Here is a 14,669-nt window from a genome sequence, read left to right as displayed (position 1 = left end):
GTACAGAATTTCACAGTTGTCCCTCTACATCAGGGGTTGGTTCACTATGACCAGTGAGTCGAGTATGGCCTCCCATTTGTTTTCATATCGTCCTTGAGCTAAGTGTTTTTGTCTTTACTTTTTTTAGGACTTCCCTGGTGGCTCAGACTGTAAAGCATCAGCCTACAATGCAGGAGACCTAGGTTCAATCCCTGGGTTGGGAAGGTCCTCTGGAGAAGGAAATGGCAACCCACTCCAGTACTCTTGCCTGGAGAATCCCATAGATGGAGGAGCATGGTAGGCTATAGCCCATGGTGTCGCAAAGAGTCGGACACGACTGAGTGACTTCACTCACTCACTTTTCTTTTTTTATAGCTTGAATAAAAAGTAAAAAATAATAGAAGAATATTTCACAACATAAAAATTACATGAAATTCACACTTCAGTATCCATAAATAGACTTTCACTGGGACATAGATACTCTCATGGTTCAGACAGAATTGAATAGTTATAAACTGAAAATATTTCCTAGCTGACCCTTTACAAATGAAGCTTGCTGACCCCTGCTCTATGTGATAAGAATATCAATCATCCCAGATAAACTTATCTTCCAAACAGAAACAGACTCACAGACATAGACAACAGACTTGTGGTTGCCAAGGGGCGAGTGGTGATGGAGGAGGGATAGATCAGAAGTTTGGGATTAGCAGATGCAAACTATTATATGTAGGATGGATAAACAACAAGGTCCTACTGTATAGCACAGGGAACTATATTCAATATCCTGTGACAAACCATAATGGAGAGGAATATGAAAAAGAATGTATAACTAAATCACTTTGCTACACAGCAGAAATTAGCACAGCACTGTGAAACAACTATGCTTCAATAAAATAAATTTTAAAAAGAGGAACATTGATGATTCATATTTCTAACCAAATCTATCTCCCACACTGTATCACAAGCTTTTTATAGTGAAAGATCCATTTATTTTTCTCTCTTTGTATCCTACAAGCTGCCTGGCACAGTGTTTTACTCATAATAGACAATTGATGAGTGTTTTTTTAAACAACAGAACTGGATCAAATTTCCATAGCATTTGGGTTTTTGAAGCGTCATCAGGCAGAATTCTTTATACCCAAGCCATTCCATTTCAGTGCCTGAGGTCAGTTGTAGAGATGCTACAAGTAAAATAATACTACAATCGATAGCAGGAAGAGTCAAGAGTTATAGTTCTGTATCAGTGTCTGTTGTTTTTTACTCTTGGGGAAGACTTTCTCAATATAGACGCTCTCAGAAAACCCCAAAACCATAAAAAAGATGGATACATTAGACTACACAATAATAAAGAGTTTATGTATGGCAAAACCACCTAAACGAAGTTAAGAGATAAATGAACTGGAGAGAAGAATTAATATCAGATAAAGAGCAAAGTTCCCCAAACGAATAGCTTTCACAAATCAATAGGAAAAAAGACCAACAAGCCTTAGAAAAATAGGTGAAGATGAACACACAGTTCACAGAAGAGCAAATAAAAACAGCTATTGACATATGAAAAGATGCTCAGAGGGGTCCTAAGTGCAACCCTGGGTCATGGCTTGTTCTTGCCCTTGGGAGGCAGTGGAACCTGTGAGAAGTCCAGCACGAATCCATCCTCGCTCATCGTCATCGCTCAGGGCGTTGGCATTTCATTCAGCAGTCCTTAACACACAACTGCTACAAACCAGACACTGTGCACAGTACTTAAGTGCTTATCTTTTTTTTTTCCTAAATTGAAGTAGCATTCATACCTACCACCTATCAAAATAGAGAATATTTTCACTGCCCTGGAAAATATCTTATACTTCTTATACTTTTTTCCAGTCTATCTCTGCCCCAGACCTTTATTTTGATTTCTATCATGGATTAGTTTCACCTCTTGGAGAACTTCATATAAATGGAATCATATAGAAAAAAATAAGATGCTCAGCTTCAGTAATAAGAAGAGAAATGCAAATATAAACACCATGATATAATTTTTGCCACCTGTAACAATGACAAAGCTAAATGACACAGTTCATTCTTGAAAGTGTGGGGAAATAAGCTCTCTCATGCATTGCTGATAGAAGCACACATTTTCTCTGTATAAAAATACTCATGCCTTAAAAAATATAAAATAAAATATATATACCTTTTGACCAAACCGTTTCACTTCTAGGAATTTATTCTGCAGATATACTTATATATGTGTTAAATGATTTACACACAAGGTTAGTCATCACAGCATTTTTTAAAATAAAAGCAACATATTAGAAGCAAGCAAAATACAAATCAACAGGTGACTGGGTAAATAAATGATATTACATCTATAAATAGAATACTCTGCAGTCATAAAAAGAATAAGGAAGGACTTTACATAAATGAAAATGACAGAATTTTCAATGTATGTATACCCTCTTATAAATTTTGAATTTATAGCATGTAATGCATTACTTATACGAAGGAAAATTTAATTTTTTTAAATGTATCCATTTCTTGTTTCTTGATGGTGGCTATTCAGGGTTTGTTTCATTGTCATTCCTTAGACGTATGCTAGACATTTCTATCTGTTCAGTAGTTAATAAAACTTATCAAAAATGAATGTTTATTTTGAAGGGTAAGGATTTGTCAATTTAGGGAAGACTTTTTAGGCCATTGATCATGAATAGTAAAATTTGAGTCTGGGACTTTGCAGTGAAAATCAAGGTTTGTGAAAATATAAACACATTTTAATTTAGTCAAAGGCACTAATGGTGATGAATATAGGCAAAACTTCTCACTTATAGTGAATCATTAATTTTGACAATAGAAGTGTAAATAGGACCATAAATAGAATTTCCAATTATTCTCCAATGCCAAATATATCAGATAGGATTTAGTCATGACATATTTATAATGAGGGGTATTTCTTCCTTATTTTCTGTGCCCTGTTCTGTGCAGAATAGTATTGATCATGAGACAATGAAGGACTCTGTCTCTCTTCAGGTCTGTTTTGGTTTGTTATCCTTTCAGACAAATGTCAAACAAATAGGAATTTTTTAAATGGTTGCTTCATAAATTAACCAAATGAGAAAAATTCTTTCTTCTCCGAGTGTAGTTTCTAGGGATGAGATTTGATTGAAAGTTCATCCATATGCATATAAAATTAAGTGTTATAATAGCAATCAATTTTGCTTATACTAACTACTGGGTCTGAACATCCCCAAAGTCCCATGTAAATCTTTAGTATCCAAATAACATACTATATGATTTTAAAACTCGAGGAGTAGTCAAGTCAGTGCTTTCCAATGACACTAACAATACCACACTCTAGTTCAAGTGTTATTGCTTACTGGCTGTTCTGTCTCCCCCACTGGCTTGGGAGCACTGTAAAGGCTGGAATCGTGTATCTTTTCACCTTTTTAGCTTCCTTCTGTAGATTCTCATAATCATCGTCATAGAATAGATGTTCAGTAGGTTGTCAAATCGGAGAAGGCAATGGCACCCCACTCCAGTATTCTTGCCTGGAAAATCCCATGGACAGAGGAGCCTGGTAGGCTGCAGTCCATGGGGTCGCTAAGAGTCAGACACGATTGAGTGACTTCACTTTCTCTTTTCACCTTCATGCATTGGAGAAGGAAATGGCAACCCACTCCAGTGTTCTTGCCTGGAGAATCCCAGGGACGGGGGAGCCTGGTGGGCTGCCATCTATGGGGTCGCACAGAGTTGGACACGACTGAAGCGACTTAGCAGCAGCAGCAGCAGCAGCAGCAGCAGCAGCAGCAGCAGCAGCAGCAGCAGCAGGTTGTCAAATGAATGAATAAGTCCCCTCTCCCTATTGTTATTGGCCACATTTTAAAAAGCTAGAGTAGAGACTTTGTTGTGCAAGTTTTGGAGTTGAAGTAAGAGGCAGAGAATGAACAGGACTCCCCAATCATACTTTACTATCCATCTGAGCCCCTGACCAACCATGCTCTAAGTCATATGGTCGACAACTACTGGCTCTCAAAAAGAATCAAGCATAAGCACCCCAAAGAATAGAAACCCCAACTTTGAATCACTGTACTCATGTTGTTGTTTAGTCACTAAATCATGTCTGACTCTTTGTGACCCCAAGGACTGCAGCACACTAGGCTTCCCTGTCCTCCACTATCCCCAGAGTTTGCTCAAGTTCACTCGTGGCCCCCATACTAATTTGTACCTTGTTAATTTTATTTTGATCTTTGCTAGTTGCTTCATTTACCAAGATGGATAAAACAGGTCCAGACAACATCCAATAGAAAAGCTTAGAATTCAAATGAATTTGCTTATGGTTTAAACCTCTGTTTGTTTGTTTAATGAAAATTAAATGCTTAAATTTTATTTGAGTACATGCTTGTAACAGATTCATCACTTTTATCCATTTCTGTCTCTAAATCTCTTGCTACTCTAGAAACCAGGAGCTGGCAAACCACGGCCCAAGACCAGTCACTTGTTTTTGCAAATAATGTTTTGTGAGAACACAGAGACACCTGTTTGTTTGTCTCTGGCTGCTTTCGCAGCGAAGTTGAGTAGTTATGGCAGACACTGTGTGGCACTCAAGCCCAAAATATTTACTATTTGGTCCTTTACAGAAAACTTCTCTGACTCCTGCTATTTCTGTATGATCATATGACAAAAGATCTAAAGGAGGGTACATTGCTTCAACATATACCTAATATTTAACCAAACTTGAATATGTGCCAGACACTAGGAATTAAAAGATGATGAAGACCCTGAATAATGTTTGTACAAGACACACTTTCAGCACCAAGGAAAGGACATACTCCCATTCCAGATGACAAGGTAAAGAAAGTTGCATTTGCAATCTAAATGTTACAGTGAAAAGCCCCCAGACAGGACGAAGCTCTGAGGCAGGCTAATCTGCTTTGCCTTTCACAGAAGCAATTATATACTTTCTAGAAACCTGAAGAAATTCATTCCAGCAGAGAAATACCTAACTCAATCAACCGATGTGTTAAGAAACTCCATGGACTGAAAGGAGGAAGACTTCAAGCTCTACTGGGGAGTTAGGGGAGGCCTTACAAATAGCTGTGAAAAGAAGAGAAGTGAAAAGCAAAGGAGAAAAGGAAAGATATAGCATCTGAATGCAGAGTTCCAAAGAATAGCAAGGAGAGATAAGAAAGCCTTCCTCAGCGATCAATGCAAAGAAATAGAGGAAAACAACAGAATGGGAAAGACTAGAGATCTCTTCAGAAAATTAGAGATACCAAGGGAACATTTCATGCAAAGATGGGCTCGATAAAGGACAGAAATAGTATGGACCTAACAGAAGCAAACGATATTAAGAAGAGGTGGCAAGAATACCCAGAAGAACTATACAAAAAGATCTTCATGACCAAAATAATCACGATGGTGTGATCACTCACCTAGAGCCAGACATCCTGGAATGTGAAGTCAAGTGGGCCTTAGAAAGCATCACTATGAACAAAGCTAGTGGAGGTGATGGAATTCCAGTTGAGCTCTTTCAAATCCTGAAGGATGATGCTGTGAAAGAGCTGCACTCAATATGCCAGCAAGTTTGGAAAACTCAGCAGTGGCCACAGGACTGGAAAAGGTCAGTTTTCATTCCAATCCCAAAGAAAGGCAACGCCAAAGAATGCTCAAACTACCGCACAATTGCACTCGTCTCACACGCTTGTAAAGTACGCTCAAAATTCTCCAAGCCAGGCTTCAGCAGTACGTAAACCATGAACTTCCTGATTTTCAAGCTTGTTTTAGAAAAGGCAGAGGAACCAGAGATAAAATTGCCAACATCTGCTGGATCATTGAAAAAGCAAGAGAGTTCCAGAATAACATTTATTTCTGCTTTATTGACTATGCCAAAGCCTTTGACTGTGTGGATCACAATAAACTGTGGAAAATTCTGAAGGAGGTGGGAATACCAGACCACCTGATCTGCCTCTTGAGAAACCTATATGCAGGTCAGGAAGCAACAGTTAGAACTGGACATGGAACAACAGACTGGTTCCAAATAGGAAAAGGAGAACATCAAGGCTGTATATTGTCATCCTGCTTATTTAACTTCTATGCAGAGTACATCACGAGAAACGCTGGGTTGGAGGAAGCACAAGCTGGAATCAAGATTGCCGGGAGAAATATCAATAACCTCAGATATGCAGATGACAGCACCCTTATAGCAGAAAGTGAAGAGGAGCTAAAAAGCCTCTTGATGAAAGTGAAAGAGAGAGTGAAAAAGTTGGCTTAAAGCTCAACATTCAGAAAACTAAGATCATGGCATCTGGTCCCATCACTTCATGGGAAATAGATGGGAGTGGAAACAGTGTCAGACTTTATTTTTGGGGGCTCCAAGATCACTGTAGATGGTGATTGCAGCCATGAAATTAAAAGACGCTTACTCCTTGGAAGGAAAGTTATGACCAACCTAGATAGCATATTCAAAAGCAGAGACATTACTTTGCCAACAAAGGTCCATCTCGTCAAGGCTATGGTTTTTCCAGTGGTTATGTATGGATGTGAGAGTTGGACTGTGAAGAAAGCTGAGCACCAAAGAATTGATGCTTTTGAATTGTGGTTGTTGGAGAAGACTCTTGAGAGTCCCTTGGACTGCAAGGAGATCCAACCAGTCCATTCTAAAGGAAATCAGTCCTGTGTGTTCTTTGGAAGGACTGATGCTAAAGCTGAAACTCCAATACTTTGGCCACCTCATGCAACGAGTTGACTCATTGGAAAAGACTCTGATGCTGGAAGGGATTGAGGGCAGGAGGAGAAGGGGACGACAGAGGATAAGATGGCTGGATGGCATCACCGACTCGATAGATGTGGTTTTGAGTGAACTCTGGGAGTTGGTGATGGACAGGGAGGCCTGGCATGCTGCAATTCATGGGGTCACAGAGAGTCGGACACGACTGAGCGACTGAACTGAGGCATATCTATGGGCTTCCCTGGTGGCTCAGACAGTTAAGAATCCGCCTGCAATGCAGGAGACCTGGGTTTGATCCTTGGGTCAAGAAGATCCCTCGGAGAAGGGGATGGTTACCTACTCCAGTCTTCTTGCCTGCAGAATCCCATGGACAGAGGAGCCGGGGGGCTACATTCAATGAGGTCACAAAGAGTAGGACACATCTGAGTGACTAAGCACACCCACACACAAGCATAAATATTAACTTGTCTAATGCTGATAAAAACTCTATGTGTTGGGGATTTTACTCATTATCCTCTCTTTACACGTGAGAAAACTGAGGTACAGAGAGGTAAAGTAACTTGCCCAAATCAGACAGCTTGTAACTGGGAGTAGGTATTTGAACTTATGTGGTTTGACTTTGAAGTCTGCGCTGTTAACCACCCACACCGCCTTTAACTGATTCCATGACTTTGGACAACTCACTCAATCTCTCTGAACCTCAGTCTCCTCATCTGTAAGCTAAAAATGTTGGTTTTGATCTCTCAGGTTTTTAATGGCTATACTATTTTAAGATTCTTGCTATTAATAGACATTTACATGTACCTAATACTGTGGCAATTACCAAAGACAATATAATGCACGTATTACTCATTCACTCAATACATAATTAATGTGTGTCTAGCATATACCAAACTGTATTCCAGGCACTAGAGATACAGCGGTGAACAAAACAAAAAATCTGCTCTTATAGTACTTGCATTGTAATAAGTAGATTTGTTTGTAGAGCAATTCCAGTGTGCCTGACTTTATGCTCTGTTATTTTGTAGGTCGTTGTTTCTTTTAATCTTTGCACTGGTCATGAGCCATATGGTACAGATGAGAAAACTGAAACTTGGGGAGGTGAGGTGCTTACCAAAGGTCACACCTAGTAAGTGGCAGAGCCTGGTTCATTCTGCTTGCAAAGTTCATGTGTTAACTCACGTCGTGCTACTTTCCTTATGAGGACTTTCTAACCAATGGGGTTTCTAACATACAGTATAGTGAACTGGCTTAAAAAGAATCTCTTGGTATTTTGATCATTTTTAAAAAGTGAAGCAAGAGTAATGGTAGGAACTTAACCTGCAAAGGCACATCAGAAACTCTCAGCTGATAAGCTAGAACATAAGGATTCCTATCTCTACAGTGACCACTGGGCCTCTTGAGAGGAATCACAAAAGGCATGTAGAGATTTCCTTTACAAGGATTTCCTTGCATTTCCTTTACAAGGATTAAAATTCTTGGACAAAGTAGAAGGCAAAGGGTGCCCTAACCTCTGGCTGTATGAACCACTATATGAACCATTGTACAAATGTCTTAAAATCAATTGCAACATAATGGATCCAATTGTCTGGATAGGTCCAAGAATTTGGCTCAGTTAACAGTGTGTGTGTGTGTGGTAGGGTAGAGTCATTCAGGTTTGAATCAAAGCTAGGATTCAGACATGCCTAAATTCTGTAACTTCACTGAGCTCTCCACTCTATCACGCCATCACTTTCTCTCAGTTCTTTACTCCTCCCAGCTCCTTGTGCAGCTTAGGTTCCATGAACCACTATTATAATCACTTCTTTTCAACTCTCTGGTTTCTCTATCTCTCTACCTTTTCTCCCTGTCTCCTCCCTGATAGTGTTTACCTGTCAAAAATCCAACTCTGATTGAACTCAGCACCGGAGCCACTAAATGTTTCTGGAGATAATCACAGAAGTGGGAGACCTGCCTTGACTTTCAGTTCACGATCACCAGTGAAAGCAGTGCAAGTCACTCAGTCATATCCAACTCGCTGGGACCCCACAGACTATACAGTCCATGGAATTCCTCAGGCCAGATTACTGCAGTGGCTGGCCTTTCCCTTCTCCAGGGAATCTTCCTAACCTAGGGATCAAACCCAGGTCTCTTGCATTGCAGGTGGATTCTTTACCAGCTGAGCCACAAGGGAAGCCCAAGAATACTGGAGTGGGTAGCCTATCCCTTCTCTAGCAGATCTTCCTGACCCAGGGATCGAACTGGAGTCTCCTGCATTGCAGGTGGATTCTCTACCAACTGAGCTATCAGGGAAGCCCAGTATCAAAAGGCAATTAATACCACTAGGCAGTCCTGGTACATTTTCCTGATAAATTCATTTTATCACTCTTCAAATTATTGATTTCACATCTCTCCTCTCTCGTCAAACCTGCTATACTCCTCATTCTCAACAGATAACCTCACTTTGTATTTCACTGAGATAATAGAAACCCCCATACAAGAACCCCCTCCTTCTTGCAGTTATCAGTCATTACCCACCCCTTGCAATACCTAGTCTTTCACTGAAGACTTCAGTACCTGAATTACCATCTCCTCGGCCCAAATTCTTGATATTCTTGGTGATTTCAGCATCTAAGTATAGGATCCCTCCAACCCTCTAGCTGCTGCTCAGATCCTTGACTTCCTTTCTCTTCTTGTGATCTTTCCCTCCATTCCACTCCAGTCTTTTGTCATTTGACTTTTGTCATTATCCAAATATTCACCACCTGCAAAATTTTGACTTAGAAGCATCTCTCTGATTGCTACCTCCAACCCTTCCAGCTCACTTTTTCTGGAGCCTCTATGCCAACCATTCTTTGACTCTTATCTAGACCTCCAATCCATTAACCCTACCACTTTTTCACCAACCAATTGAAACTCTCATGGCTTCACTTTCCAGCTTAGATTCTGCATTCCAATACTATGATTACCCCCCTTGCATATATCCTCAAAGGACTGATGCCTTTCTCCCACCATCATTCTTGCCTATCAAAACCTCAGTGGTGGTTAAATCCAATTTTCCACCTATTCTGAGCTGGCTCCTGAGCAGCTAAAGCTGTCTGGAGAAAAGCATGCAACCATATTAACTGGTCTCACTTAATACTTTTGCCAAGACCTCCAGCGGGCCCTTAGTTCTGGCTGTCTGTCTTCTTGTATACATGTCTCTAGTCAAGCCACTCTTCTGCTCTCCCAGATGATTATTTCACAGCTTCTCCTCTTCAACCTCCAAAACTCTTTTCACTTCTTTACCTCTCGAAAGATAACTTTTCTTTTTATTTCATGAGAAAATGGATATAATAAAAAGTTTTATATGTTTCTACCACCAAATCTACCAACTTATCTACCTCTACCCTTGTGATTAAGTTACACATAAACAAGAGGCCAAGCTCTCTACCTGTACACTGGATCCCATCCTCCCTTGTCTACTGGAGAATACAGCTCCACATATATGCCCCCACCCTCTGCATCATCAATATTCTTCTTGTACTGGATTATTACCATCAGCATACAAAAATGTGTTGTATCATTCATCACAGAAAAGTCAAATATCCTTCAAGCTGTCAGTCTTTTCCTCTTCTCCTCTTTACACCAAAACTCAAAAGTTATAGAATTTCACTGTCTTCCGTTACTTTCCTCCCATTCTCTCTTGAATTCACTTAAATCAGGATTTCATCTCCACTGGTCCACCAAAATTTCTCTTAATAATCTCATCGATGACCTTCATGTGACTTAATAGCTCACTTCTCAGCCCTCATCTTAGCATCACAGATGCTTTTGGCACAATGGCTCCATACACTTCTGGTTTTCTTCCTATCTTGGTAACCACTTCATTTCAGCCTCTCTTGCTAGTTCTTCCACATCCTTTCAACTTCTAAGTTTTGGAGCACTCCAGAGCTCATTCCTCAGACTCTTTTTCTTCTCTGTCTAATGTTGTTGTATCAATGCCCATAGCTTCAGGTGCCAGCCATCAGTTGATGACTCCCAAATTGCTGTCTCCAGTTATGACTTCTCCCTTGGGCTCCAGACTCATCTCTCTGACTGCTGTCTCTTCATTTCCACTTGGTTGTCTAATATAGAGCTTGAATTTAACGTTAAAAAAAAAAAACTCTAGATTTTTCTACTAAAATCTATTCTTCTCCTAGTCTTCTCATCTTAGTTAATAGTATCACCATTTATCCATTTGTTCAGCCCAAAAGCTGAAGAATCATCCTGGGTTACTCTCTTGCTTTCACCCCAATCCATCAACAAGGCCACTCAACTCTCCTATCCAAGTCATAGCCAATCAACCCCCTTCTCACTTTCCACAGCACCATCCCAGTCCAAGGTACGATCATATCTCCCCTACCTCTTACCTAGTTTCCCTGCTTCTTCTCTTGCTCTTCTGCAATCTATTACCTACAGAACAGCCAGACTGATCCTTTATCAAAGAAAAGGCTTCTCATTGCTATTAGAATGTAATCCAAAGCCTGTAAAGGTGATCGTAAAATTCCCATGCCCACCTTTCCCGTTCTGACTCCTATCTTTTTCATCAGTGCTACTAGCATATTTCTCCCCCGGGTTTTTTTGCTCATTGTTCCATTTCTCTGAAACTTTCTCACATTCTTTTAGGTCTCTTCTCCTCACAAAGGACATTTTTTGGGGTTAACTTGGAAAAATAGCTACTTCAATTCCCCCATACACACAACCACACAGTGACCTCTTAACCTATTTTATGCTTCCTCCTAACAGTTATTTTTTCCTGAAATTCTGTTACATATTCTGTGCTTTTAATTCTTTGTTATATGTCTTCTCCCTTAGAACAAAAACTCCATGACAGGAAAGGAGGGACTTTGTCTATTTCACATTATCCTGAGATAGAGCCCAGAACAGTGCCTGGTATGTGTTCAGTGAATGAATGAATTGTCTCGTCACCAAACCCATAATTCTGCCTTCATCTGTACATGCCCTCTCATCTTTCCTGATACAATGAAGACTATTTCTTTCTTCCAATGAAGACCAAACCCAGTTCTTGCAAGCTATAGCCCAACTCTTCTTACCCAAGGATAATGATGACAATAGCAACAATAAAAATAAATACTTACTGAATACTTACTATCTGTCAGGCACTGGTGCTGAATGCCTTATATACATTACCTTATTTAATTTATTACCTTATTTACAACATCCCTATAAAATAAGTACTACTTGTTACTTCCATATTATAGAATAAGAAGTTAAGGCTCTAAGAGATTAAATGGCTTGATTGCGGTCACACATCTAATATGTGGCAGAGCCTGAATTCAAATGCAGATTTCCTTACCTAAACCCACACTACAGCCTGTTCACTCTGCTAACCTGGAAAAAAAGAAAAGAAAGTGAAGAAAAACAACAATGGATAAATACAAACTATTACATGGAAATGCCTGAAGATATCAATAATGTTTCTCCAAACTTTCTCCCACCCCAAATATAATTGAAAAACCCAGGAAAATAACTATATTTCAGGTGAAAATAAGGCCATCTTTACTTCCTCTCAATCACCCGTAATTTCCTTTTTTCTTTTCCACGCACCACTCACTGGTGCCACGCTCGTGTGATATATGTCCTTATGTAAATTTAGAATCTTGAGGTTTCAAAACTCAGTTTCCTAAAATATCAAATGAATTGCAATCTTATTCTGCCTCTCAGGGTGATCTTTGGTGCAAGAACTCGCCATCCCCCTCTCCCCCGTCCCAGCATCTAGCTAGGCTGCGTAGGAAACTAGTCATCAGCTCACAGCCCCATGCTGTTAGATGAATTCCTATCTGATCACATTGCTCCCTGGCCCTCCTTTTGAGTATAGGGAAGTTTGGCCTGGGAGAGGGGAATTAACCAGGACAAAGGTGGTTGGATTTGGATCCCAAGGGCTGGAGGCTAAGACAGGGAATTACCCAAAGCTTCCAAGAGTAGGAAGAGGCAGAAGCACCAGTGCAACTCATGAGAACTGAGACTTAAGCTAGGGAAACTAGCGTAGTCACTATACTCACTATACGCCCATCAGCAGAAGTGGGGTGGAAAATGGGACACAAGGTTGAGAGCAGAATGAAAAGAAGGTTGGGAGCAGGTTGAGAAGGCCCAGGAGTGCTGAGCGGTCATTCTGAGTGCTCCCGCTTCCTTTCCAGGCTCCTCTGTCACCATCCTCCCCCCACCTAACAATATGAATCCCAGAAGTTCTTCCACACCTCTGAGATATCTCATAGGTTGTTCCCTCATCCTGGAATACCTTTCTTGTACACCTTGGCCCACAGAAATCAATTCACCTTTCAAGGATCTACTTAAAAGTCACCTCCTCCATGAAGCCTTCTTCATCCTCCTCAAGTTAAAATTAGTCACTGCATCCTCTATGCTATCAAGTTTACTTGTACCCTTCATAGCACATAAATTCTGTGTTATATTGTAGTTTTTTTGTGAACATGTCTGCATTGCTCACTACTGTGTAAGCTCGATGAGAGCAGTTTTGCTTCTTTCTTATACCTAGTTTCTTGAAGACAGGGAATTTTTAATCTTTGTCCTGTTTATCTTTGTGTTCTCAGGGCCTGGCAAAGGGGCTGGCACAAAGTGTTTATCGAATGAATGAATGACTGATGAATGAGGAGTGAAGGAATACCAAAGACAAACCACAGCATATAAAATATTAAAACAGCTGGCAAGGCAAAAAAAAAAAAAAAGACACCCTATTTTATCTATACTCCATCTTTTTCCCAAAAAGACTTGACATGGCTTGAAAGTCATATATATTTACATTAGGACAAATATAAAGTTAGAACATTGCTGAAGAGAACAGAAAGTGAACAACTTTTGTGGTAGTAATTGGTCTCTTGGTTTAAAGCAGTAAGAAATAAAAATCCATCTTCAAAAATCCCATTTTCTGCTTTTTCACTCTTGACAGAAGCACACAACTTTCAGCAAAACAGTAACCCTCTTAGAAGAACTCAAAGACACAGGATACTAACACACACGTCCTTTCTCATTAATTTTTTGTTATTCTTTTCTCAGCACTAACCAGTAAAGTACATAGGTGAGAAAACAAATGTCAAGGAGAGACAAAGAAGAGAAGTGTCAAAAAGAAATAAAGATTCAAGGCAAAAGATGAAGTAACCTTTGCCCACTGGGATATGCTGTTAAGTGAGTCAGCTGTCCTTAAATCTAACAGCCACCAACTTCTAAAGAAGATTTAAAGAGGCTTAATTTAAAGATTTAAAGAGAGAGAGAAAGACACAGAAAGACAGAGACAGAGAGAGAACATATTCCCAGGTAAGCTAAAGGAAAGATAAGGGGACGTCTCTGGTGGTCCAATGGTTAACATTCCATGCTGCCAATGCACACAAGTTTGATCCCTGGTCAGGGAAGTAAGATCCCACATGACACATGGTGTGGCTAAAAATAAATAAATTAAGGAAAGATAGGAAGAAAAATCAGCAACTCCATCAGGAAAGGAGGAACAGGAATGGACTGGGACATAAAGGTAGAAAGTTACCTTTAGTTACTGTACAGTAAGGTACAGTAACTGGCCTTCTTGGCAGTCAAGGAAATAATACACAAGGGGCTACAAATCTCTCTCTGTCTAAAGAAAACATGGCCCCAAGAGTAAGTCATCAATTCTGTTTCTCCAGGAGTGAGAATGGCTGTTTGAAACCCTCCCACTCTCTTAGCCATTGCCCTTTGTGACTGGTGACCCACAGTGGCAGGTTTGGCTGTGACCTTGAGAAGGAGGGAAGGGGAGTTGAGGGGTTCAGAACTACAAGGTTCTGAACATGTGGAATTGTTGGCTCTGTGCTCCTCCCACTGAGCCACCCAGTCATGGACTTTGACAAGTGATAGATAAGAAAACTTCCTCCAAAGAATCGTGTATTTAAAACAAATATTAACACTGAAAATATGATCATTTAGGTTATTTACCTTGAGCTCCTTTTTAAAAAGAAAACCATTGAAAATTACAGTGATGGTTTATTTA

Source organism: Capra hircus, assembly GCF_001704415.2.
Source record: "Capra hircus breed San Clemente chromosome X unlocalized genomic scaffold, ASM170441v1, whole genome shotgun sequence".
NCBI classification, from domain to species: Eukaryota; Metazoa; Chordata; class Mammalia; order Artiodactyla; family Bovidae; genus Capra; species Capra hircus.
This window is presented reverse-complemented; position numbering follows the sequence as displayed.